Source organism: Anser anser (genome assembly GCF_964211835.1).
Source record: "Anser anser genome assembly, chromosome: 4".
NCBI classification, from domain to species: Eukaryota; Metazoa; Chordata; class Aves; order Anseriformes; family Anatidae; genus Anser; species Anser anser.
In genome coordinates, this window is record NC_139724.1 from 43,911,691 (window position 1) to 43,939,657 (window position 27,967).

The 27,967-nt window shown below is 41.7% G+C and overlaps 1 long non-coding RNA gene across 1 annotated transcript in view; it reads left to right on the plus strand.

The window, feature by feature from the left end:
- The window catches only part of LOC310898536, a 45,178-nt gene extending 18,142 nt beyond the window's left edge, over positions 1-27,036 (plus strand). The window contains exons 2-3 of the long non-coding RNA XR_014583410.1: positions 25,895-26,045; positions 26,300-27,036. This is a non-coding gene — a long non-coding RNA (uncharacterized lncRNA). The remainder of the gene's footprint in view (positions 1-25,894; positions 26,046-26,299) is intronic.
- Positions 27,037-27,967: the final 931 nt, after the last annotated feature.

Here is a 27,967-nt window from a genome sequence, read left to right on the forward strand (position 1 = left end):
GGAACAAGAATGTACCAGGGTTTCCGGGAAAGTTCATTTTGTACACTTGTCACACATCATTCCTTTCATTAATATAACAGATTAATTGTTGCTTTGAGATATTTTTCTTTACTCTCCTTCAGGCTATGCACTTTTGATTAGAGGTGACTGAATAATTTATTGCCAAATTGCTTATTGGAAAAGGTTTGCTTTATTCCATGCAGTCCAGAATAATGTATTTTCAAATGATTATTCAAATTATTATTCAAGTGATCCTCAGATAGCTTCAGTGAAAAATTCTTGGTCTAAGGCTTACTTGGAAACAGATTTGTTACAAAAGCAGTAAAGCTACTGAAGAGCATTTTGATATTCAAGGCTGTAGGCTGGTTTGGAGTGGGTGAGCAGGCCTCTTATTTTGATCCACGCCTCGACTGGTTGTTAACCAGTCTGTTATTGGTTTTCTAATGTAAACACACTTGTGTTTTACAACATTCACTTTTTATAAGTATTCTCCACAAGTCATTGAAAATGTACTATTTCTATAAACATCCCTGGTACTAAATTCATTTGAAGTGATATTCACTGGTAAATAAATGTAGATGGTGCAAGAAGACATGAAAGAAAAATCCCTTGGGGAAAGAGTGGGGGAAGAAATCACAGAGATAACATATCCTTTGGAAGTTTTTATATAAATAGACCTACAGATTTCCACATATTTAGTCACTGGAGAAGATTAAAACGTTTGATGTGCAGTTACCATCGCAGATGAAAGCAAAGGTAGTTTTCCAATTGCATTTGGTCCTTATAATTCAAGTGCTGACAATCACCGAAAACCTAATTTAATGAACGTTTTGTAACATCTTCAAGTGCTCCGTGGGAATTCCCCCCTCCCCTTGCCTGGCTGCGCTCTCCCTCTCGCTGTGGTTTCATGTCCATAGGCCCATTACTAGCAAGCCGTTCACATGCCAGCGGCTCTCATCTCTCCTGTTTGCTCTCTGGAGCTGCTCCCACTGGCGCAGGCACTCGACGTGCCTACAGCTGCTCTGCTCTTCTCGGCTCTGTCAGGATATTTGTTTAAGCAACGCAATTGCTTGCGGCTTGGTCAGCACAACAAGGTGAACGCACTGCCAGTCTTGGGGCTTGGCTCCTCCTCATCCTGTCCCCAGAGGCATGCGCCTGGCACAGCAGAAATGTTGGTGGTCTTCCAAATGCCTGCAAGGTGTCACTCCAAGGCCAGACACAGGTCCAAACTCCCTTCATTGCCCCATCATTCCCCTCACAGAGCTCACTGCCTCTCGCTTCCTCCACCAGTTGGCTCCTTATTACTGCACGGGACAGGCACTAGGCCTCAAAGGGACAACTGCCCTCTGCAGCTTTTCTGTAACGCCCTATTTTTTGTTGTGCCTAGCTGGGTTTACTTTCCTGTGGAGAGGCACGGCATGAGGTCCCAGGGAATTGTCACCTATCAATATTGCTCCAATCTTCCTCCTGTCTTTCCAGTGAGGGGAAGACTCACGATGCAAGGTTGGAAAGGCAGGTGGTAGCAAATCACAAAGGACATGGGTCACCTTCCCCACTGCTGGTCAGCACAATGCCCTCAGGCAAATGCCTGCTCACCCCTCATCTTCCCTGTACTCTGAGGGAAACGAAGAGATGCAATTTGGGGTGTAGCAAAAAGGTTCCTCTGGAACTAATTGCTTTGCTGGCATTCCTGGGAGCACAGCTATCCCATCAGGGCTGAGCAAGACAGATGTTTATGATCCTGAGCGAAGGAGGAGTTTGGCTGTGTTCAGGAAGGATGCTGTACCCAAGGGGCTAGTGGAAAGCTCCAGGAAGAACTTCTTATTTCTTAGGTAATCTCTGCAACATGAGCCTCTGAGCAGCTCTTAGCCCCAGGGCAGTGCTGTGCTGAAGTCAGCCAAGTGTATTAGGAAGAGCACAGGGAAAGCAGGAAGCCGATGAGAGGGGCAGGAGGAAAGAGAGGCTGTTGGCTTCCTGAATGACCTTAGGACAATATGGTTGCTTATAATCATTTGAGCATTTCTCAGAGAAACAGTTGCAGCAGTCCACAAATGCCGCATAATGTTGTAGAGATGATTTAATGAGAATAACAACTTACTCTGTGACAGCAGTCAGAGGTTGCACCCCACCTCCACCATGAGACAAAATCCTCTCCGGCTTTTCTACTTTATCAGGAAAGCATGGCTTAGGAGTTAAGCATTGCCACCAGACAGGACTGGGGCAATTCTACCTGTGCAGGCATGGACACGGGGCAGTGCACCAGCAGATGCTTTCCCCAAGGACTGCAAGGTGCTTAGGGTCTTTCCTGTGGCTGTGATCCTTCCCTGCTCCAGGCCAGCAGTTGTGCAGGGCCTCCCGGAGCCACTCTTCATGGGAAGCACCCAACTGTCCCTGGTGAGACCAAGCGGGTCTCCATCATGTCCTGTGGCAGTGACTTTCACAGAGCAGGCTGTGCTCCGTGAGGAAAGGGGGAGTCATTTCACTGCTGGTGGTTTCATGTATCCTCTCCTGCTTTCAGTGAACAATTCTATAAACAGAATTAACATGGATATTTTTTAACTCGAGAGAAGAAATCAGGGAAAAGTCCCCCTATGGATGTTTTAGAAAGCCTTCCTGGCATAAGCACATAAAATAAAAGACCAGAAGTTTTTCACATCTTCGCACTTTTAATGAGCACAAGTGCAAGATCCAGCACTCTGGGAACAGATTTTACATGGAGATTTTCAAAGGAATTTAGTAATTTCAGTATTCATTTCCCAGTGAAAATTCCAGATACAGAGGAAAGATTTTTAAGGGTAATCACTGCTTTCCAGAATATTACAGCATCTCTTTTTAAAAGTGACTTTTTTTTAATGCACTATCCTTGTTCTTGGGACTCAGGTTTCCTTCTTTTGTTCTCTTCCACAAACCACCCCTACCTCCAAAAATAATGTGCTTCTGTTAACCAGTATGCCTCTGTTAAAGTGATATGAAATACAGAGAACAGATGACACAGTGCACTTTGTGATAGCTAATGGTCATCTGGGGTGTGGTAGTGAGCTTGTGTACAGGGTGTTTCTAAGTTTAGCTCAGTAGCTAAACCATGTGGCATCTCTTCTCTTCATTCAACTTAAAAGGGAATAAGAACTCAAGCCCGAGAAACTCATTCCAAAATTTTCAGCATCTATTTTGTGTACATACTTTACTTCTCATAATGCAGGGAGTTAATATTCCTGTTTGGTTTGGTAATTACTAGGATGCATGCCAGCCTTTTTCACCTTTATTTAATCTGGATCTTCCTAGTTTGCACTAGTTTCACCCAAGTTTAATAGATTTATTTCCTCCACTGCCCCACCAATTCACCTTGCCTCAAGGATAAAAGACATGAGAAACTCACAGCTGTGGTGTCAGATTCTCCTTTTGATTTCTATATGCTCTGTCTTTTGTGTACTTGTGTCCGTGCTACCACCCACTATATACTCATGTGTGTTTTGTAAAGATGTACTTCATGTGAATCCAGGAGATACATGTTTCACCTGGCAGATTCTTGTTTTATTTCAGGTCCAACAAATGCAGTAGATCTCCATGAAAGCATTGCCCAAACCAGTGGTCAAACTTAATTCCTTTTTTTTTTTTTCTTGTGGCTTTGGAAAATACTATTTGCAACTATATGTGATTAAAAATAATAAATAGAAATCATTCTATTTATTTATTTCAAACAGCTGAAAGCACTTTGCTTTTGCTTCCAAGAATGTAGCTCCAGATAGAGATCAAGCATGGACAATTTCAGCTCAAAAGATCAATATCTGGGAAAATAACCCTATGTTTTGCATAGGGGTCACTGAAATTAACAGTTTCAGTACTTGATCACACTACGTTATGGTAGCCAAAATATGCTGTAATGCAAATAGCAAAGAGCCCTGTAAGCCATGATATGGAGGGCATCTCTCGCCCCACAGTGTTCTGCAGGATCTTTGTTCTGTTGAGGTGAGAACTAAGGGTGAAACAGAAATAAATAAAAGGATAAATAAAACCATCCCCAAAGGAGGCAGGCTCCCAGGTCTGTTCACTTTGACCAAAACAGATGTTCTGTATAGCCTTGTAATGTTTAAACTACAGGCGCCACAAACAGCTCTTCATGCAGATGCTACCTCTCACGCTGGGTGGGACTGGGAAGCTTGATTTCAGGCAGGGGAGGATTCAAACTTCACGCACCCCTGCTCTCCTCACTGCTGCTCCATGGGCAGTGTTATCCTCTAGGCACCTAAACCTGACAGCTCCTGCTTGCTGAGAGTGTCCTGGTTTGGGCCAGCCAAACCAAAGTATGGCAAAGTATGAAAAGAATAATGCTGTGAAGCACTAAATTTTTCTTCTAAGAGGAGAAACAGGATGGGGAGGGGAGCTTCTACTGAAATGTTTAACTCTTTCCAACCATGGCAGCACTGTGGAGCAGTCTTCTGAGCCATACGTGTCAAGGGAGAGGATGGATGCCTCCTGACTCCCACCAGGAGCCACACCTGGGGTTAGTTACCCTGTCAGCTTGATTTCTGCCCAGCCAGTCAAGATACTGACTTTTCTGCTGGCTGGTTTTTACCCTCTGTGAGTGTAGCAGGAGACACGTGGTGTAAATTCAATCTTCTTTCTCTCTATCAGTACGTTTTGCCTAATGAAGCACCAGCAGCGGAATAGGATTAGGATTCACGTTTATATTTTTTCCTGATAAAGATGGAATGACTGAAGCTGGACCAAGTGGCAAACACAAGAATAGGGGGGGAAATCTGAGCATTTCACATGCACCTTAGCACAATGAAGTTTGTTTGTGACAATGACAAATTGTATAGTGTAACATATGTGGCAATATGCAGTGAGATGGAAAGCTAAAGCCATGCGAAGTGGTAATAATGGCAGGAAGGTTCATTTTTGTGCATAGATACAAAAAATGCAGAGAAATTCCAGAGAGGGAAGCCCAGGAGGAAACAGCCAGGTTGGGACCAGCCTGAGCTTGGCCCCATGAGCTCTCATCCCTCCACCCAGACAGGTCTCAGCTAGGGCAGCGGAAGCAACAAGGCCTGATGTATGGATGTCCCATCCCTTCCCCATGCCCGTGAGCAGTTTTTGTCATCGGGGCAGTTGGTGCTGTGACTGGAGCACATGCCAGCTGTACTGAGGTGCTGGCCAGCCCCAGGAACCAGGCAGCAGCCTGGTGGCATCAGCCACCTGCTCTCTGGAAACTCGCCGCTACCTCACATCCTGGAGACACTTACCCTACTGTCAAGTTCAGTTGTGACTGGGCAGTAGTGCTTTGTTATGGGGACAGCGATAAGCAGACAGACAGACAGTGTGGTCTCGAGCACTGTGTTTCCTTTGGAAACCAGGCTAAAAATAACGCAGTCGTGAATAGAGCTTAATTGAGAGGCATGTTACAGAAGAGAGCTGATGGAGAGTGAAACAAATGTGACAGCCCCATTGTTAATTCACAAGTCTGAATGTCAGCAAATGCCCCTCAGAATGTTTCTAGTAATTTACTCTCTTAAAGCATAGCATATAGATGCACCTCCTTATCCAGAGCTGACTGTTCTCAGTGAAAATTAACATCTTGGTAATTTTAAACCCTGAAAAACCACGGAGAATTCCAGCAGAGCTGGGATGGGGTCCAATAGTATCTTAATGCTTTTTTTTTTTTTCTTCTTGCAACAATCCCAAAGATAATAATTACATGTTCTGTTTAAATAAACAGAAGTGCTGCTCTCAGTGCTCCTGATTACTATCAAAGCATTCATGCAAGTTTGTGATCTTAGGACTTCCTAGCTGGAGAGATATTCAGGAGGTCTAACAGCAAGAGGGCAGAGGAGAAACTGAAACACACAATATAGCAAAGGAAATTGGCAGCATAAATGATTCTATGAAAAAAAAAAAAAATAAGGGCAGAGATCACTGAAGAATAATTTTGAATTTGATAGCTGAAATTTTTGGAAAGAAAATGAATAAAAATAAATATGAATATATATATTAAAAAAAAAAAAAAACCTCAACCCCAACCATTGTTTCATTGCAAGTCAGCTTGAAACATTTTAGCTATTCTGGACTATTCAGTCCTCTTGTTTAACCGTGAAAGAGATCTGTTCATTTTCAAAAGTGGAAAACAAATACATAAATAAGCACCTTTGGAAACAAGACGTTAAAACGTTCATATACTTTTTAACCTCAAGATTGTTTTCTTATTTGCTAGCCTTTCCTCATTGCAGACCATTTAAAAGTAATCAAAACATTTTTCTCAGACTTTAAACTTGGAAATTTGATGGCACAAAAGAGATTTTATATTGTTAGTCCTCTAGGATTTTGCAGAAGTACATATACTTTGAGTTGTTTAATGGGCTAACATAAAATCTATTGTGATTTAGTTTGGCTTTGAATTCAGTAGCAGAAGCATCAGAGATATGAATCCAAAACAAAAGCATGTATTTACAGACAGGCATTCCTCAAAGAAGACTTAGTAATTACCTTATGTCAGAGAAAGAAATTAGACTGAAATAAGACAAAAGTCATCATGCCAGTGCACGATGAAGAGACAAAATGGGGCAACGTCACTCGAGCCAAGAATGGTTTATCCCTGAAGGTTAAGTTCCTGATGGAACTTGCAACACAGCAATAAAAAAAAAGAAATAAGCTTTTTTTTTTTTTTAAGTCAATATATCCATTAGCTGTGGCTAACCATGAGTAAAATCACCACAAAATGAATGTGAGCAGCTACAAGCTGTGCAGCCATTTTTCCAAGGGCAGTTTTCTTTCTCAGCCAGCTGACCCACAAGCTACGAAGCTGCAGGATTTCAGTGTCATCCCAGTGCAGGGGGCAAAGACGAGGAGCCAGCTGCTCTGCAGCGGGGTCAGCCCAGCACACACAGCCCATGCGATCACTGGAAGTATGGAGACGATTTTGCACTGATGGGGATTGCTAAAGACCTTAGTGCCTCCGTGGCCAAGTGTAAAACTTGCAGAAATTCCTCGTACATGTTTTCTGTATTGGTGAAAACACATTCATTCAACGTGTGGACCTTTATGGATTTTAGCTACTTCTGGTCAGCTATTCAAATGGGAGTAGACAAGAGATGGAAGTGAATACACCTCCAATGAAATCTGTTTGTAAGAGTGTTGTGCACTTCTATGGGTCTCATCCACTGACTGAAAAATATTTATGAATTCTGGAAAACTAAGCTCCACAGTTGTTTCCTGTTCAAAACAAATTATGTTGACTATATTTGACAAAAAGAGAAAATAAGATCCTGTACAACAACGAATATTAGCAGAGCAGGCTGCTCACTGTTTGTTGATGGTACATTCAGAATATACAGCTTCATGGACACAAACAGAAAAGGCTACTGACCTGAAAAGCTGCTCTCTTCTTCCTTCTCTATCCCCACCACCAGCCCTCCTCCTAGTCTCAGGTACAAATCAAGGCAATTAACTCCATATTATTCACTCTGTACTGAGAGCCACAGACTGGTCATTTCAGGAGGTATGGGTCTGAGAGTTTGAAGGCATGGGTCCTGAGGGGCTGGTGTTATCAATCCTATTTAATTCCAAATGGGACTTAGGCACCTGACTTCATTTTGCTTGTCAGAAAACTCTCAGGCATAGGCTCTGATTTGCATTGCATATTCATCTTTCCAGGTGCAAAAAATCCATTAAATTGTGCTCACTGAGGTAAAAATTCAGTCTTTTGGAAATGCTGGTGCTTTGACAATGCAGCCAGTAGATGACATCCCCTAGGCTAAGCAGAACATTTGAGTAACCATGAAGATATTTTTGAGCATAAGGTAACATACATAAGGTGTTCATTGCTGGCTCCGATATTTGCGTGTATATAGAAGCATAAGTGGCTGGTTTTCTTGCAAACATATTTTGAAAAACCCCTCTCTCTGTCTTCTGCCTTGGACTCACTTACGCAAGAGCAACTCCCTCTCTTCCCATGCATGAGGCTGTTTTATATAGGAGTGTTTGTGTGCTCTGCCCAGATGTATGTGTTTGAATACGTTGCCAGACACAGCCATTCCAATGAAATCATTTGACTGTTATTCAGAGGGCTGAAATTTTACCCACTTCATAATTTATTTTACTCTCTACGGAGTCAGTCCATCACTTACCCACTGGAATGTGTTGCCAGCTGTCACAGCACACTAATACTCCTTGGTTAGTGAAACTTCAAAGTCTGGTAAGCTGTCCCAACATGGGGGAAAAAATTGGCTGATGAGTTTGGTGTTTCTTCACAACTGCTTGCTTGCTTGCTTGCTCTCCAGGAATGCACAAATTCCTGTTTCCCATGCACTGTGGCAGCCAAACAAGAGCAGAAAACCTGCCTGCTGTCCCTCACTTCTTTCAGACAGCACCCACAAGTCTCTCATGAGACTCTGCATCTGTGTGAATGAGAGCGACCTCAAGCTCTCATGTCTCTATGCTGCTGGGTTGTTTTTTTCCATATTAAATATAATACTCCATCTCATCTGGAGAGAGGCCTAACCCGGCCTAATGGGGAAGACCAGTCTAAGAAGCGGGGAAGCACAAATGGGAAAGGCAAAGAGAGAAACTGTAAGTCAGCCAAAAGGAGATGTTGCTGATGAGAACCTCGGTTTTCCAGTCACTTCAAGGGCTCTGCTTGGCCCTTTGGAGCCTCTCTCATTGTTGGTGAGAAGGGGAAAGAGGAGAGAGGAAGAGGTTCTGGGGAAGTGAACCATGTCCTCAAGAGCTGGGGGAAATTTACACCAAGTCCTAGGTGTGCTGCCTATGCCAGGCACTGTGAGGCACCTGCTTAAATCCTGGGTTTGTCCTTCATTTCCTGCCACTCCAGATAGATTTTGTCAAAATCAGGCATTCCTGCTCAGACTATGTGGGTTTTGATCTTAACCTCAACTGTATTTTCATGAGGAGGCTGGTAGAAAACTGTTGGCCTTCATTTGTGATTTTCGGAAGATTAATGGTAACCGGTCACCACCTCATTTATTTCTAAGTGTAGCTTAAAGGGAGCACTGGTTTCATCAAAGGGATTGGCAACAGCTTGTATGTTACACATAATCTCCACCAGCTGCAAATGCAGCTATACGATATCTTATACCTCAGTTATGCAATTCTATCTATTTGTCTTCTTCCTTTACTGTTTTTCTTAGATATTAATATTTCTAAGTAATTTTCCTGGGGGAAATGCCAACCTTCCTCCCCACCATTTGCCACTCCTTATATCTAATTCTGCTCATTTCCCCTTCACTTTCCATCGCTTTCTGGTTCCTTTGTGCAATCCTCCAACTTGGGTCCTTCTGCAGTTCAATAGAAGACTCATTTCCAGGCTTCAGCTTTCTAAATGTTGTTCCTTAGTGATTAAACATAAATCTCTGGTCTTGTTTTGCTATTTTTCTATGAGATGTGAAATACACCAGTCTACGACTCTTGTCTGAGCAACCAAGGGGTGTCATCAAAGCATTATATCAGATAGATGAATTTCTTCATCTTTTATTGGTCTCGATGTATTTACTTTCCTTTATATAAGTTAACAAAAGCTGTGTTTACATTTTTGTCTTTTAAGTTGTCCGTGGTGCTTTTATTTTGGGAAGGAAGGAAGGAAGAAGACATCCCTTCCTCTAAGAACAGGGGCCGTGTTAGCTTATATAAGGAGACAGCTGTATTTCTAAAAGCCTGGTTTCATTTCTGAAAACCAGAATATTTAATGGATGGGCTAACCCAGGTGGAGGCTCATTTCTGTGATAAGACTCTTTTAGGGGTTGCTTTGAAAGGCAGTGTCTATTTTTAATATCGCTGCACACCTGTGTCCTTGAGGCTTGTTATTCTCTAGCAGGAGGGAAGCAAGGAGCGGAGCAGTGGGTACAGGCTCATTGTGGAGGGAGAGGGAACGCCAGTCAGGCAGTGCTGGCTGCTCAAGCTGTGCAGTTTTGTTCCTTTTCTAGCTATCTGTGGTGAAAAATGTTGCTTTTACTTATTCTGAGGAGAATTTAATTCTTTCTTCACAAGCTAGGAATGTCTCTATTCTGTTTAAAAACACCTTAGCATGACTCGTTTTTTTCTGACTTGGTTATATCTTGGACACTGGAGGACACAGGAGAGAGATGCCAGATTCAGTGTTGCTTCAGACCTTTTCCTGCTCATCTTTTTCTCTTGATGTTAACAGAAGGTAGGAGAAAGTGAAGCTTATAAACACTGGTGGATCATATCAGTTTCTTCTTAGTGCCTATCCTAAGCTTAAACGTTGCCAAACTCCCAACACAGCAAAAAATTAAAATTAAAATTAAAAAACACACCAAGGAGGAAAGTTCCTGCATTTCCTAGGAATTTCAGATGTGAAACCTACAAGCTGATCCCTGCTACCCTGTGCTTCTGCTCACCTGTAGCAGTCCTGCAAGAGACACGTTTGTTCAGTCCACAAGGGAACAGCCTCTTACGGTGGTTGCTGAGATTCCCTGTTTCTTCTTCATCTTCAGCCCACCACTATGCTTGCATTTTAAAAATAAATAAATAAAATCACCCCAACCTTCATACCCCAAGTAGCTGCAGCACAGAGCTATGAATAAGTCACACCCTGCTCACACACACTTAAAAATAAATAAATCTCAAGAACGAGAGAAAGCTTTCAGGTCATCTAGTTATTTTATATTATTCATTTCATCAGCTTTTGCTAGGGATTTGGAAGGTGCTCTGCTGTAAAATACACGTTACAGAGTTATACATATTCACTGTGCAAAGGGGCTTAAGATGAAGACAGACTGGCTCTTTGTTCCGGCATGGCAATTCATACTCTCGTATCTGCTGTGGCATTATGAAATTGCACTGTTGTGTTTACTGAAATATTGCACGCCCATTGGATTGGATACAAAATAGTATTTTTCAAAACATTTGACAAATGCTATAATTTATTTTTACCATGCCCCACAAGTCATAATTACATTCCAATTTTACAGAAGAATACGCTCTATATCCTTTTGACTCTCCCAAACATAATCTGTTCAGTATCAGTCTTTCAATTCTACATTGGGAGATAGCCATTTGGCTGATACAGTCCTGAGAATGTCTGGATAAATGTCTGGAAAATTTCAGCTCGAAATTGCTCTGAGAGGCATTTGCAGCCCAGTCAGAAAGACTTCAGTCTGCACCCAGATACTCTGGATCATGAGAAAACAATAGGAACAAAGCAGGCCCCACTGTCAGACAGATCTATTAAGTCATGGAGCAGTGGTCATTTTGATGGTCTTTCATGAAAACTGAAAAACTACAGTGCATCTAAAGCTATACTAAAGTCATACTATCGATGAGGGGTTATGCTTTTTTTTTTTTTTTTTCCCTGCCTCTACAGTGTGTCAGAGAGCAACTGTCAGGAGATTATTAGTTAAGGAAAAACTTGAAGATTTAATATAAAGCCTAATATGAAGTACCTACCAATTCTTTCCTGCATCTTCGAGAAAGGGCTTACATACAATTTGAGCATTCACCTTGCACGGGATACCTCTTGGAAGATGAATAGCAAAGGGATGTTGGATGTTTCCTGTGCTTTTTTTTTTTAAAAAAAAAAAAACCTTGGGATACTTGGTATTAACCCTTATGCACATACAGTATTTCAGATCTCATTGATTCGGTGCTGGCAAGCAAGAAGCTATGTGACCGTGAATAGCCAGTCAATAAGCACTACTGAAGGAACTACACCGCATCTTACAGCTCTGAAATGTCATTTCTGATGACATTTGCGCATCACCTTTCAAAAACCACACACAGAGTCTTGTGAGGGTGTTGTTTTTCTTCTTTGCTGCTGGGTTTAAGTGGGAGAATTTGCTGCTTGGGTGCTTCCTCTGTGCAGTCATGACTCTTCAGGAAGTTCATCTCTGGAAGATGGATAGGGCTCTGCTCAGTTTCCCGAGCCTCCTTTAGCTGGGCAGGACTGTGTCCCCAGTGCCCCTGCTCTCCCTCCCTCCATCTTTGCTGTGTGCTCATGGTTTTAATTCATTGCTGCCTTCCCCATCAGATACCTGACTGGTCTCCACTGAAAAATGCCTGCTCTGAGGGCTGGGCTTTGATTCCCAGCAGAAGGGAAATTTATCCAGTTGCCCAGCTCAGCTCTGTCCCAGCCTTGCACGCGCCCACCAGGTACGGGCTCCAGTTCTCCTGCTCCACCAGGGAGGTTGTTACACTTCTGGGTAGAGAAAGGACATTTTGCTTTTTCAGGGTTTCACTCAACCCTGGCAGAGGCAGATTTAACTCTCCAGTCCTGCTTTCAGAAGAGGCACCAAACTCAAAATGATGACAATGCTCAACTGAGGATATTTGGTCATTAACATTTATTTGTAGTGCATGTAAAGGTATTCCATTGACTTTCTCTTTTTCACTTCCCATTGATTGCAAATGACATAAAATTTAGTTTATAATGTAGTTTTCATTTATTCTTAGCTGGAGACAATTTGAAGAAAAAAGATGAAAGTGTGAGAAGTGTGTTAATTAATGAGACAATGGGAACAGTGATACAATAGGGAAAAGAGCCTGGAAATAATCTTCCTTATTTTACACATAGTTAACGATTCCCTGGGGAATTTGCTAGGAGTCCACAAATAACATGTTTTCAGTCAGTTACATATCTCCTGTATAGTTTATTTACATAATTTGTCCCTACAGTTTTCCTTTCTCTCATAACATATTTTGCAGTTGCTGGCATGTGTTGTGTCTGGTTATAATTGATTTCCATATTGCATTAGGCAATGTGAATGCTTCCTCAGTTTTGTCTAATGCTGGTGTGCAAGTTGTAAGAGTTGGCATTCCTAACTGAATTCATAAATCTCCACAGAGTTTCAAAGGCATCTCTTGGTCCAGTACTGAAAAGAGGGAGGATGTGGGAGGAATAGGCTAATCACAGAATGAAACTATTCATAATTGTTAAAACCTTGCAAGTGCCACAGCTTGCTTCTCTTATCTGCCCAGTGCAAAGTTCTCTTAAGTTACTTTCCTCAGAAATAACATCAAAGATAACATTAAGGGAGAGGGAGAGCAGTTTGCATTAAAATGATAAGACAGAGCAACATTCTACAGACTGTAACACAGCAGAAATGTTCAAAAGCATGTTTAAAAAAAATACTCTATTGAAAATGGATTCCAGCTCAGTAAAGTTTATACATGTCAGAGAAAAAGAACAATAAAAGAGGATGAAAAATATGTCCCTGCACGCTTCCTTCCCTTTGCCTTGTAATGGGGAGAGCAGGGTGTGAGGAGGAAGGAAACCTGGAACGGAAACTGGACATTTTTCCATTTCCAAACTGAAGCAAACTTCTAAGTTGTTGAGGGTTTTGTTTGTTTGTTTGTTTAATAATAATTATCGTTATGTTTTGTGTGCCTCAGCATGCTCCTCTGAATTAAAATCTTGATACAGGACTTTGACAGGGAACACTTGCAAACGCCTTTAGTATTTTTCAAAGAGTTATTTAGAGAAAACTACTTTCTAAATGCACTCTGTTGGACTTTCAGATCTACACATTCAATACTACCCAGTATCGTGTTTGTATTTAAAAAAAAAAAAAAAGTCCCTGAGCTATACACAATAGTGGCAGCAAATGGAGCTTGGGCTCCTGCAGAGCCCTTCCTGTGTCACCAGTGCTCTGACCAAGAGGAATCCAGAAAACTTTGGGGAAATGTGTATGCTATTATGTTTCATTATTTGGGTTTGGGTATGGGAGCTGTTAATTAACGCCCCAGTCTTGCAAAGATTTATATAAAACTCTTAGCTCTACCCTGTGAGTAATCCCATTAGTACTACATTGCTCTGCAGCATGGAGGGAACCTTCCAAGAAAGGCTGCCACGGTGTGCGTGCGGTAATGGAAAAGGTATTTCACAGTGAATTATGCCAGCAGTGTATATAAAAAGAAAAAAAGAAAAAAAAAATGAAAGAATATCAGAGAAAAATTCCCTCAGAACTTGAATCATTATCCTTATATTTTGTTCCCATTGATGAGATAGCCTTTGGGGAAACTCACAAACCCAGTGTGGCTTAAAGTGCTGGGGTTTTGCACTTGCCCTTGGTAGGCATGCAGTCATCTGTAAGCAGATGGCTCTCCTCTGCCTTTGTATTTGAGGATCAGGACTTGAGCGTGGAATATTCCTTCAGAAAAAAAAAAGACTGGCTTATGTATGTGCTCCATGGATGTGACAGGGAAAAATATGGCTTAGACCTTATATCTTCCCTTTTTTTTTATTAAAGAAGGTGAAAGAATACTCTGGGGTCAGGTTTTGCCCTGATTTACACGCTGTATAATCTTACTAGATTCGTCAGGGCTGTCGGAGGTGTAAGTCAGGACAGGTATTGGCTCTTTTGTCTAGCCCCAGATCTGCTGATGAAAGCTATCACATCGCTGGGAAATCTGTTACCCCTTCAAACACAGAGCTGTCTGGGGCCTGAATGTCTTTGGGAAGGGAACCATAAAGCTTACTCAAACCTCCTGCTTCTCATCTCAGGCTGGATGCTCTCTGTCTAGAGCGTAGGGCTCAGCGCAACGCTGAAGGGAGAATTTAGGCATTTTGTTGGCTGGTGGGTGATATTTGACATATTTTATTATCTTCTTCATAGTTTTCCAGATTTTGGGAAGCCTTCAGTGTGTGAATATTGTAATTACAGTATGAGCTGTTCTGACAGGTGACACAACAGACTATTTTCAGCATGAAGAGCTAGGTATTGCAGTTGTATTCAGTCCATGTAGCCGAAGTCCTAACAGACCTGAAGGAGTATTTGTATGCCATGTACTGAACCTTAATTTTGATGTGGATATTGTACCAAAATGGTGCTAGCCTAGTCGTGTTCATTCATTGCCAGTGTGGAGCAACAGAGTGCAGCCCTGATGTGTAGCATCTCCAAGCCTTTCTGGCAGGCATGGAATTTCCTTTCTCAATAAAGTCGCCAAAAGTTAACATGCTGTTCACATTTGGCATGCCAACAGGGATGTGGAGTGTTCTCTGACTGGGTCTGCAGCAGAGTTAAATTCCAGAGTATCTGGGCTATTGCACCAGAAAAAGTGTTTTGCAGGACAGTGCATCAGCAGATGTGGTCTCCTGCTGTGTGCCTCTTGGCACATACAAAAGAAGTGAGATTGCCACCTCAAAAATCAAAGCTGGACTGGTACAGACAGTCTCACAATCTTTTCTCCCTCCTCTTCAGCAATTTATGCATCCAAAACACGAGGAAAAGACTAACTCTTTATATTGAATGAAAGCCAGAATACCATCGCACCTCTTCTGTATGTGTTCAGAGAGAGAACAAGACAGGGAAGATGGTTGTGTCAAGGAAGAGGGGGGACAGCTTTTGCACCTTCATTGTTATTCTGGTTATTTTTATAACCAATTACTAAAGAATTCCTATCTCTGAAAACATGGAGACATGATCTGGACCTCAATCAATGTGGGGGCGGGGGAGAAAAGAAAGAAAGCTCCTTAGCTTCATTTTGAAGCTGGACCAGAGGCTAGCGCAGGTCTGGTTCCTGCATGGTGCTGGATTGCCATTGCTCCCTCTGTCTCTGGGCAACCTCAACCTCAGTAGCTTTTGTCCAGAATCTCTGACAAAAATAGGTACTGAAATCAGTCAGCCTGTTGCCTTAACCACATCCGTGTGCATCTGGGCATTCACAGCACTGTGTTTAAAAACAGTAAGGGCACCCTGATCTTTTACCCTGCTGTTGTGTTCTCCCTGCTCAGCAGTCACAGATACTGAGGCAGATGATTTTTTGTAAGGTAATTTCTGTTCTGTGCCTCTTGCCAGTTGCACTGAACACTTAAATGTTATTAAAATGCAATTGAACAAGAGCAAGTCTCATGTTGTTAGCAATTTGTCATCTTCTCATCCAAACGAACAGTCCAGCCTTTCATACCCATTATAGTATCTCTGCTGTGTAGCTGAGCTTTGCGGCACAGTTCACTGTTCAGTGTTTAACAGAACCAGACATTTTTCTCTTTCTCATCTTCCTCCTATCAATCTCACTGACATTTTCTTTTCTTTACGATGATGTTGACAGAAAAAATACTATCCCTCCCTCTGCCCTTTTGACTACTCAGCCTCTCCCTTTCCTATACTTTCCTTCACCAAGATGACTATTTAAACTCCTTCTCTGGATTCTTCAGTACCTTTTTTTTTTTTTTTTTTCCTTTTGTCAGTGTGCATCCTTCTGAATTATCAAGGCCTTATCTGCCACGTGTTTGCTGCAGTCTGATGGGGAAGTTTCTCTCTAATTGACGTGGTTCCCCTTCTTTACAGTAGGTTAACTATGACCCTGCCAATTATCTGAGTTCAAACAACTAGTTGCTTTCTGATGCTAATGCATAGCCTTGAATCAACTGTTGAGGATTCTTGTGCATTCTGTTTCACAATACCATTTCACACTATATTTTGTCACATCAAAAGAGAGCAGGACAGGTTTGAACTAATTAACACAATTAGCAATGACACCAGCTACCACAAGAAATAAACAAGGAAGGAGCTCATTGGTTTTATAAAAAACTTGTTCATTATGCATGAGAAAACGCGTATGATTTGCTGTCTCTTACTGCTGAGGTAGATGAGTGAAACAAGAAAATCAGAACAAGGCAACTTCCTGCTAACAGTGAAAGAATGTTCTCTGGTCATACAATTTGTACAAAAGGAGTTGCATGAAACTGAAGTGTGCTCTTTTGTCATTAAAACAGGAGGAGTGATTTACAAAATTACATGTCCTAGATGTTTAAACACATGTGACTTAATCCATAATCTGCTGAAATCTTTGCAAAGGCTTCCATTCGTTCCAGCTGGAGCATACTATGGTTTTACTTCTCTCAAGGCACTGAGAAATTTGCTTCTTCTGGGATGAGGGTGAGAAAGGATATAGCTACTTCAGAAATTTTTCTACACCCTGCAATTTGTTCAAATCTAGATCTCAAACTCAATAAAGTCCCTGAGGGGTTTAAGTTTTAGAAATGATGCTCCATGCTGACTTCAGTTATTGCATTGTTCTGCTTCCCTGTCTCATCCTTCCTCTTCACTTCATCACCCTACCCATGTACCACCAAAATATTCCACTACAATTTTTAAAGTCTTCTAACTCAGTGGCTTCCAGTTTTAATTGGAGTCAAACTAAGAATAGATCCTTCAGCTGTAGACTGTGTATTTCTCCTTTCATCAGTTTTGTAGTCTGAAAATCTCTTAAAAATATTAATAAAAAAAATGGTCTTCTCATTTTATCTTGTAGATAACAAAATATTAGTGCAGATGTTATATCCTAAGGGAGGGGTTTGTATCATATTAACGTCACTAAGAACAAACAACTCCAGAAGGAAATGAGAAGTATTGTAAGTACCAATTGTATCTCAGTGTGCGTGCGTGCACGGGAGTGTGCAAATCCACATACCTATAGAGGTATCTGTATATATGCATTCACGTGTATGTGCACAGTGACTACCTTGCTTTCTTTAAGTAGATGAGCTCTGTGGAAGGATTATTTAATGAAGAAAGTTACACATTCACAGTAGGCTTGGCTTACTGCATTTGACTGCACGGGTATTTCCCAGCTCAGCTCTGAACAATGGCTAGTTACAAGAGGAAGCGATATCATTCTGTCAATAAAAATCAAATGGCACTGAAGGTCACTGTGGAAAAACAATGACAAGAAAGTAATACTTGTAAGAACTGTGAATTAGCAGTCGCATTTGTGTCTACAGTATAATATAACAATGCAATGAAAATATTTGGTGATCTTTATAAAACTACCGGTTAAAGACAATTAGAAAAGCAACAGACACAGAAAGAGAGGAGTTCAAATAAATTGCCACAGGCAGGGTTGGCTACAGTTTGAGAGTTTATGTAATTGTTTCCTGTTAATGCTTGCAGTTTAGCAATTTGACTAACTATCTGTGACATTTCAAATATCCTCCTTCTGAGAAAATCACTTGCATCAAGTTTCTGGATGGGGATATGAATGCAGCTGCAGGAAAATATAATATGAGGCCGAATTTTTAGAGATCTAAGTGAGTTGACAGTGAAAACAAATACACAAATTAAAGGGAGTGAGACTGTTCACTGGCTTCTGGCAAATTGAGGTTTTTACTGTTTCAGGAAAAGTGGCATGTCAGTCAAATACCAACAAAGACGTTGTAAAGCTTACCAGAGAAACTAAGGGATCTCCTTAGGCAGATTAATCACTGACAAAAGTAAAAGTAACAGCCTATTTACATTACTGATCTATCTGGGAGGTGAAGCCAAGGACATTTTACCCTATAAATCCCCAATCCTTATGAAAATAAATAATTCTATAGCATTTGACTGCACGGAGTCTCGCAGACTTCAGCGGGATGACCTGTAGAGCATAAAAGTGAGGGCTCATGCAAGTCTTTGGATCAAGTTTAAATGTACAGCAATCCTGCTCCCAAATGTTCAGTAATATCCCAGCTAGCAAATGTGCCTGTGCCCTCCAGTACAACATGCATTTTTTCCATGCTGTTTACATTATCACTTGCTAAATTTATCACAGTGCTTCCCTAGCATTGCATGGCTTTCCAGCCTGGGAATTTCAGATGCAACAGAGTGCTTGCTCCTGCCACACTTTCAAAGATAGCCTACCCTGTACAGTCACAGTTCACTAGCGACTGTCCTACAAGGCAGCTTGTGAGAAATGTTCACATGCAATATTGGACAGTAGGCTTACTCCAGCACTACTGAATGTAGGGTCTCGTGGAGATCCACAGGGACAAATAGCGTTGTGTCCTTCCTGTTGCGTAGCTTAGATCATTGGCATGTCCTTTTATTCACCGTGTTTCAGCTGAGAATGTGGAAGGAAAGAGGATGTTTAATGGGGAAGCAACACTTACAAGGAATGAGCGATACCCTCGTGAGTTGCCATGACCTTTGAAAAATAGGATAAAACCTCAGCTGCAAATGGAGCCAGCCTGCTGCATATGTAGCACATGCATCAGGACAAAATTCCTTAAAAACAGTAAATGACAGGAAGCCATCTGACTGCATCTAGATATGAATGTATGCAGCTTAGCTTAAGCAATGCTGTGCCTTTATGAATGCATTTGACTTTTAAGTCTGTGTATAAGGGATCCTCAGAATTTGATTCAGGTGAGACCAGAATCCCAGAGCAGAAAATGTTAGATTGTTTCCTGAGCTCAGAGTGCCTGCAGTCACTAGCATGCTCCAATCCCAGAACAGCAGGTGAACCAGCACAGGTAGGAGAAATTTTCTTGCCTGCACTTGGTACCTATGACCGTGGTTTAAAAGAATAAATTGCCTCAGTCCCACAGCCTTCCACTAAGCTAGAACAGCCACCTGAGGGTTGGTCTTGATATGGTGGTTTGTGTTTTTTTTTTTTCATTCCAGAGATTCATAAGAAGTCTTTCTGTGTCAAACATCTAGCAAAGATCTCTTCTGCAAATGGCTTTGTCAGAAAAAAGTCTCTTTCCTTCTAAATACGTCTGAGTTGGTCACATCAGTGGTGTGACAACAAGGTGTGAAACATTTTCTTGCATGCTACTTGACTTTTTAAAAGGCAATCAGTAAAAAAGAACTATTTGCAAATGCTTCAGGTTCAATGAAGCTATGCCATACATCCTCCCAGTTGCCTGCCACAAGGTTAAAGGTAGCTTTACCTCTGGTGTAGACGTAAGTGTTGTACACATCTAGTGCCAGCAAGGTTGAGATACAACAGTTGTTAATGAATATGTTAATTGTGTCTGAAGGATGAAGGTCAATGTGTGTTTTACAAAGATTCTTAATGTTTCTGTTATTTAAAAAAGAAAAAAGAAAACTAATGTAGAGTCCAGAATTTAATTCATTTTCAGACTGAATGCAGTAGCTGTATTGTTTTCTGTCTGATATATCTTCTTTTTCCTCATCCCCCTCTGTCTTCCTGTCTTTCCTCACTAGAAAGAAATATAGGAAAAAAAAAAACTTATCAAGACTACATATTTTCAACATAAATGCTTCCATATGTATTTCTCACAGCAGCTAATGTCATCATTTTTTTTTTCTCTGTAGCCAGGAAGGGGCAGAATATCATCTGTTTTTCAATGATGGGTAACTGGATATAGGATGTAAGAGAATGGCAAGAGATTAGTCAATAACCAGGAGAATTGGAACTGTGAAAGAGGCTTCTTGCATGAAAAATAATAAGTAGTTTAGTATCAGTCTTCAGAAGGAATATTATGTGAGGCAGTAAATTCCTGAGAGAAGGAATACTTGTGTGTTGGTTTTTGTTGTCTTTTTTTAGTGGGCATAGACCATGCATCCCATAAACTCCATCTGTAGGATCCGAAAGGCATATGCTCTTTTCTTTTTGTGTACGTGGAATGCCTCAGTTTTATTAAATACCTGCTGGTAACTATTGCTATTTGAGTTAACATCAGTTAAGCTCTTCACAGAAAACACTCTCTTAAGTGACAGCAGCTACCCAAAATGCTACTTCAGAGGTACAAAGGTGAGGCCTTACTTTCATACTGCATACACGGGTAGGATGTGCCACCTACCACAGCAGCTGTTCTAACAAATACACTAACCGTTCTAACTCAGAAAATTAGAAAATAATTATTTCTCAGAAACGCAGGAACATAATACCATCTGATGTCATATAAACATGTTGACCCTCTTCTGGGGCTACCAGAAAACAAATATTAGTAACAGTTTACCTGTAGGGAATGTCATCTTCAATGCTCAAGATTTGGGTGACAGCCAGCAGCCTGGAGAGCCACGCTGTCATTGTGAGTTGGTAATCTCTAAATGGTGATACTGGAGAGCATTTCCCAGCTCACAGGGCCTGCTGATGTCTCCCACCACATCTCTGTGCTGGGGGAGACCAGGGCATGCATTGCCTTCATATCATATCCTGCTTTTTGTGAGTGGGGAACACTAGTAAGGACACTTGAAAACAAGTTCTGGTGTATTCTGACCACAAAGCATACTAGCCGTGCACTATAGACATGTCTTTAACAACTACACCGATATAGAAGAAAGGCATATGTATACAAGGGAAGTTGCTTTAAGCCTGCAGCAATTATTCTTCTCCTCCTTTCAAAACAGAAACATAGTCTATGTGACTCTGTTGTTTGCATCCTGCTTCCTTCTTTATCACTAACAATAAAAGCAAGCTTAGAATGACATAGGCAGTCAGAGATCAGAGATGTGATATTGTGAAAGCCCCAGTCATCAACCTGCACAAGCATTAGCATGGTGTGGAAGCAGACGTTGGGGTGAAGTTATTAAAGCTATTCTCAGCACCTCATTTATGGTCTGGGAAATGCTCATTGGGAAATCATCTTTGATGTCACGGCAGTTAAAGTGTGAGGGTAAAAAATGAAAAAGTGTTCCACATTAAATGGTTTTTATACCATCCTTGGCTGGTAAAGCTCCTCAGAGTGAAAAAAAAAAAAAAGCGCTCGTCTAATGCAAATAATATGTAATGCATTGTGTGTATACAAAGAATACAGGCAATTTGAATCCTTAATGTTCTCTTTCAGAGGACAGGAAAATTGAAAAAAATAAATAAATTAAAGTGATAAGTCTTCCCTGCATGCATCTTTTCTCTCTAGTACTTTATAATTAATGTTATTGTCACCTATTCTAAGCTTTCTTTATGCTCTCTGGTCTATACAGTGCCGGTTACTATGCAGTCTCTGGGCAAGGTAAAAGAAAGTCAAGAAAAATGGTGAATGCATTAGTAGACAGTCTGTTACTGATTTTGTTCAGCCTTGAACTATGATTGTTTGAAATGTCAGCATCAGGAGAAATATATCCACTCGCTTATGTATGTGAGAGTTTTCTTTAGAATGTTGTCTTATTGTTTTTGTTCCTGACAAACTTCATATACACACACATTTAATCATGCAGTACAAATTCAATAGTGCAATTACCTCTGTGACTTTTACAGAGGCGTCCCATATACTGAAGAGGCAGATTGAATTGCAAGGCAGCATGAATTACAGAGATAGTTCCATCAAGTGTTTCTGGTGATGTTATAAACAAACAGAATGAACCTCAAGTCACCAGAAATCTGAGACAAAATTATAGCCCCATGCTTCAAATAAAAGCTTGTGAAAAATTAATGTGTGAATGTTAAATTAATAGTGTTCATTTTGAAAATGATAAAAAGGAACATGTCTTTAAAATATGCCTGCCTGCCTTTCCTTTCTTTAGTGTTCAGGAGGCTTTCCATCAAAGAAATGTGCTATGACTTTCCTCTTGCAAAATAAAGCTGGCTCAATGCTCTCTGATTTGGAGACACATTTGTGAATACTTTCAGCAATTTAAAATTCTGTAGGGTGGCTAGCCCTCTAATCCATACTCTCCAAATTATTTTTGGCCAGTCTGAGTTAAAGCCTATAATCATGGGGCACCAACTGTTCTTGCGGCTGCGGCACAAGAGGAAAAAGGAGATTGCACATGCCCATAGGATGATATGCAAAATATGTGTCCCTTAAAAAAAAAAAAAAAAAAAAAAAAAAAAAACAAGGATAAATGAGATTTTAGGGTATTTTCAGCCTTGCTCAAATACAGTCAAACAGGGAGGTAAGAGGCTGGACCAAGAGGGGAGCCACGGCACTGAGAGGTGTGTGGTAGTGTGCCAGGGTTTCCCCTGGGGCATTTCTGAGCTGCTGCAGCCTGGCCTTGCCTGTAAAAGATGGCAAAGCTGAGTGGTGTCCCTGAGAGGCCACATTAGGGTTGATCCCAGGTGCTTTCTTCTCTGACTGCCCACTCACACAACGGCCGCAGGCAAAATGTTTATCCTCAGATAGCCTCTGAGCACCATCCCTTTTTAAAACTTAATTCAGTACGAACTGATGGAGGGGGCTAGGTTGCTACCTCCACAGGATAAAATCAATGAGGAAATAAAGACTAACAATTTGCCATTCTGAAGCCCCCAAAAAGCCTTTCATCCTTTATCGTGATGTATCGAAAGTGACATCCGTTCCTTACGTTAGCGTCTGCAGACTCTAATTATGCATGTAATCTAACAGCTGGGGGGAGTGGCTTTTGATGCTTTGGGCTGCAGGATGCTTTGGAAGGCTAAAGAGTGCTTGCTAATAATAGGATCTCGAAGATGTTATGTAGGTCTCCTTGTGGAAAGGTCCCTTTTCTCTCCCACCCAGAGCTGACCACAGGGCACTGAAAAGCAGCGTTTAGCCCCCTGAGGTTCCCCTTCTCCCCGAGCTCCCAGCAGCTCTGCTGCCTGATATCCTGCCATCCCCCAATTAATCAAGCTGCCCGGTTTTGTTGTCTGAGAGAGGCCTTTTCCTCTTCCTGCTGGGAAGGGAAGCCTGCTTTGTCCTTTTAGCCATTTCCAGCCCCAGGATCTGCAGATGGGGCTGGGCAGCAGGGAGGAGGTGAGGAAAGAAAGACGGGCCTCTGCAGCCTGCGGGGGGGAAAGAGAGAGGTTGGCTTCAGACCCTTGCAGCCGGAGTGCCTTCTGAGAAGGAGAAAGAGGGGTTGTCAGCCCCCTGCCTGGGCTATAAGGGCAAGAACAGCTTCTGGGTTTCATTTATTTTGCCCATTAGTTGCCCGCAGTGGTTTGCAGAACGGCAGCTACAAAAGGGAAGTTCTGAGGTCCTCAGAGTTATTGTCCCCTAAATTGCCTTTCCCTGGCACATGTTTATAAACAGCCCTCCCTGTCACTGAAAACAGCTATCATGCTCAATTCAAGGCTTTCCTGTGGGAGTGAAATGCTAAAAAGGGGAGGAATTCAAAAGCCCCTAACATCACCTGGGAGCTTTCCATGCTGAGCTCCATTCATCACTGCCACATCCAAAGGCTTTAACCCCTCATAGCACCTCAGCCTAGCCCATACAGAGGGACAAAGTTGCCAGACTAAAACTACTGAAAGCCAAGCTTGCTGCAGCATCCGGGGTCCCCACCTCTTGTGACATCAATGGCCTGCATGACAGGTTGGAGAAGGTTCAGGGAGACACTACATACAGCGATGCGGCAAGGAATCAGAATAGGAAAAACATTTATTATGGGTGTCAGAAATGTCTGATACCATTAAGGACAGACAAGGAACATTCCCCAGGGCCGGTCACAGACCCAGAGCAGCAGCGTGCTCATTCCCTGAGATGCAGCCCCAACCACTCTTTTCCCAGAAGGGGCTCCTACAGAAGGAGTGGTTTATGTGGCAGTGGGAACAACGAGGAAGGTAGTGATTTACCCTTCCACAACAAACACCAAACCTGGCCACTTGCTCTGGACAAGGTAGCTGATGTCTGCTGAGTGTGCCCAATGTGCCCTGTGTCAGAAGGCTGGTGGTGGAAGGGTCTCTGATGGCACAGAGTTGTGCAGGAAGTGTAATGAAGGAAGGATGTCTCTGCCCTAATCGATCCCTTCTGGACTACACTTCCATGTCTTCCTTTATGTTAGCTGTGGCATATTGATACCACGCGAGAAAACCAAGCCTCAAAATGGAGTCCAATGATTGTTTTCAGTGAGAGACATAGCATTATTTTTCCCCTGATTTATTAAGCAATGTAATAGCTGGATCTTCAGGCAGGTTTTTTTTGTTTGTTTGTTTTTTCCAGTTGGATTTGTCAGACAAAGTTTGGGTACTGTTGGTTCTCCTGGCCATGTCTAATTTTCCTCTCTAAGATTTTCTTTGGAAATAAATTCTTATATTCTCTCAATGTGTGGAAATAGACAGTTTTAGAGGTAAACCAGACAGTACATTGCTTCCTATGAGGGCTAAGAGCAGGAGCCTCTCCTTCAAAGCTGGGCTGGGGTGAGATTTTCTCTGTAATCCCTGGAAGAAGTCCACAAGAGACTGCTCAGGCCAGGTCTGTGGGGGTGATAACATGTGGAACAGACAGAGTTGGGGGTGCCAGCACAACCCCCTCAACTGATTATATCTTAAGGGGAATACATACCCTGTATCCTGGTGCCAGGAACTCCTGCCTATCCTTTTCTTCCAGCTTTTGGTGGAGCAAGAAGCAGCAGACTCCCCAGCTTTCTGCTTTCTCAGCTGACCCAGAAGAGAGGAACAACTTTCCCTGAAACTACCAGCAGTGACACAGATCTATTATGTCTGCTGTTGAGTCACAAATGTCTTTTGTATAGAAACAAGGGGGAAGTGAGGATTGCTGTTCAAACGCTGCTTTCTCTCCTTGGACTGGCCATAGGGTGCCTGTGCTATTCTGGGGACAACAGTTACTCTGTGTCCTTCATTCTGCATGCTATGGCCAAGGCAAAGAAGATTTGTCTTGCAGAGAACTGAGGAGTGAGTCAGCTCTGGAGTCAAGGACAGACCCTGGGAGCGTTGCATCCTAGTTTCCTTTCCTCTCCCTCACATAGCATCCCAGAGAATTTTGAAGAAGTCAGGGGTGCAACACAAAACCCTGGGAAAATTAATAAGCAGTTTCTGTAATGGCCAATTTTTACAGTACTGGAACTGCAAACTGAGACCTGCAAACTGAGAAGACAAGAAGATTCCAACTGAGCAGGATATCAGTTAAATTAACTTCTCCCCCCATTCCCTGCACTTGCCAAGTTCCAAGATACTTTACCAAGAAAACAAGAACCAGATCGCACGAGTGTTTTCCATTTAGATTTTGTCTAAGCTAAAGACACTAAAGAAACCTTTAGGGAAAATTAAGAGAAAAAGAAAATTGGCTCACTCTTCCCACTTATTGCTTTAATAGAAGGAAATGAAACTTCAGGCTGTAGTTCTTAAACCCAAGGCCCACAGCAATCTGTCACTCTGTGTTTTCCCATGGAACTGGGTAAACACAATACTGTTTGGCCTTTAATAAATGAGAAAACGAACACATGAAGGAGCACTTGATCAGAAGTGACAAGAGCAAGAGCAGAACGATCCAGAGGAATAAATAAAACTGTGAAATTTAATAATAATATTCCCTAAAACTATCACAAATTCTTTTCTGACTATTGCACAGGTTCCCTGAATACATTCTTCCAGAGACTGAGCTGTCTTCCATCACCATGTTCGTTGCTGCTACTGTTTTAACTCTCTCAGGACAAGGAAACCACCTCAAAATGCAACTGGAAGGTGCTTTAAGAAGTTATACTCTCATGTTTTCTTTCAAGGTAAGTGCGAATTTTTGTTTTGAGAAGTCTAATTAAAGTTAACTGCCTATGGAGAAATGATGGGCTTGCGTGCTTCAGCTCTCCCTAGGGATATGCCCTTCCCAGCTGAATTAAGTTGCCACTGTGTTTCACTAATGTGCATCTGATGCTTAATGAATTGGGGTGTTATTACCATTGGGTAGAGGTGGATTAAAATTGAGTCCAAAGCCTTTCCATTCATTCCACTAATTATTCTCTGCATTCATTGCACACAGATGAAACGATGAAAGGCTCCCTGTTGTGCGGGATTTGGACATTTCACACTTGGAACATAAATTGGGCTGATTATCCATACAGCATTATTGTCACATTTGTGGGTTTCGGTGCCAGGAAGCAATAAGCTGTGAACTGCCGTATTCCCAGTGTCTCAGCCTCTGGGGATGGGAAGGAAAACCCTTTCTTTGTATGTCCTTCTTCAATTTCGTATCTAGATCATTTTGGCTCATAGGCCTATACCAGAGATAGATTCCCCTCTCCTCTCTCCAAATGTACAAGCAGCCATCACTCCGAAGCTTTGCAGGCATTCAGATCATGCTTCTAAAAATCAGCTTCCATTCCTCCATTCCCATACTCACAGGTTTCAAGAAAAAGGCAAAGCACTGAGATGCTGTAAACGGCTTCTCTTGGCACTATCTGCTAGGGAACACAGTACAGGAAATCTTTTGAACTAGATGGCTTCTCACACAAATTACACTCTGCTAAGAGACTTCAAGGGATTCTAGTTCATGGTTGACTCTTATCCAGGCAGAAAGTCTTGAGTGTTTTGGATTGCCCCTCTTTTAGCCTGACTTTTCTTAGTCAAGGGGTAGACAAAGTCTTTACTGTTGGGATGCTGGTGTCCCAGGGGCAGACTGCTCTGCCATAAAGACACATTCAGCCCTTAGTTGCTGATCCAGTTATGCAAGTGCATTGCCTCATGTGCTTTCTGTAGTATACTGAAGTCCCTTCTCCATTAAACCAGGGTCTGATGAAAACCCAGCACTGCACCAAATACTGGATCAGGACTTAACAGTCACCTCTTTAGCCTGTATTCTTCCAGAAAAGCCTGACATTTTTGTATGTGTACATGTATACAAAGAGGCTGACGATGTACAACATACATGCACAACCTCATCTTACAGATAATATAACCAAGTTTCTGAGGTACACTTAATTCTGGAGTTTCAAAAGAACCAATTAAAAATAAATCTTTGGATGTCATAAAACTTGAGACATTTGTGTGAAATATTTCTATTTTGAAGAAACATTTCAGAATATTCAGATTAAAAGCTGTTTTGTCAAAAATGTACCAATTATAGCAAAAGGGAAACTAATGAGGAAAGCAAGTCTGGCACAGAACTGAACAAACTGGAGGCATCTCATACATAAACTTGGAATCAGATCTTACTCATGTCCCATGGATGTGTGAAATAAACTGACAGTTTGCTTAGTCAAATGTCTTGTCTGGCTGATGGCTGCAGCACCAGCACATGAAAGAAACTATGTAAAACAGGGGACTAAAATTATTCTTCAGCTGTACTCCAATAACAATGTTAAAAGCAACAACATCTGCATTATGTGGCAGAGGCAGTATAAAAAATGACTGTTAACCTCACATACTGCAAAAACTAGGGAGGTGTTAAACAATTGCATTTCCATTTTGGGAAAACATGACTATGACTGTATCCTTGACAGAAATAAGCTATAATTCCAAAAATAAGAAGCAGAAGTAAGCCATAATTCTTTAGCCTTTCAGAATTTCATAACCATTGTCAGTATTAACCAAGTCACAGACTTCAGGGTAATTGCTCCTGGAAAACTTTGGAATATCCTAAGCAAAACATAAATACAAATTATTTTTAAAATAGTGGCTTCTAATCCCAGAGTTGAGGGAGCTCACTTGA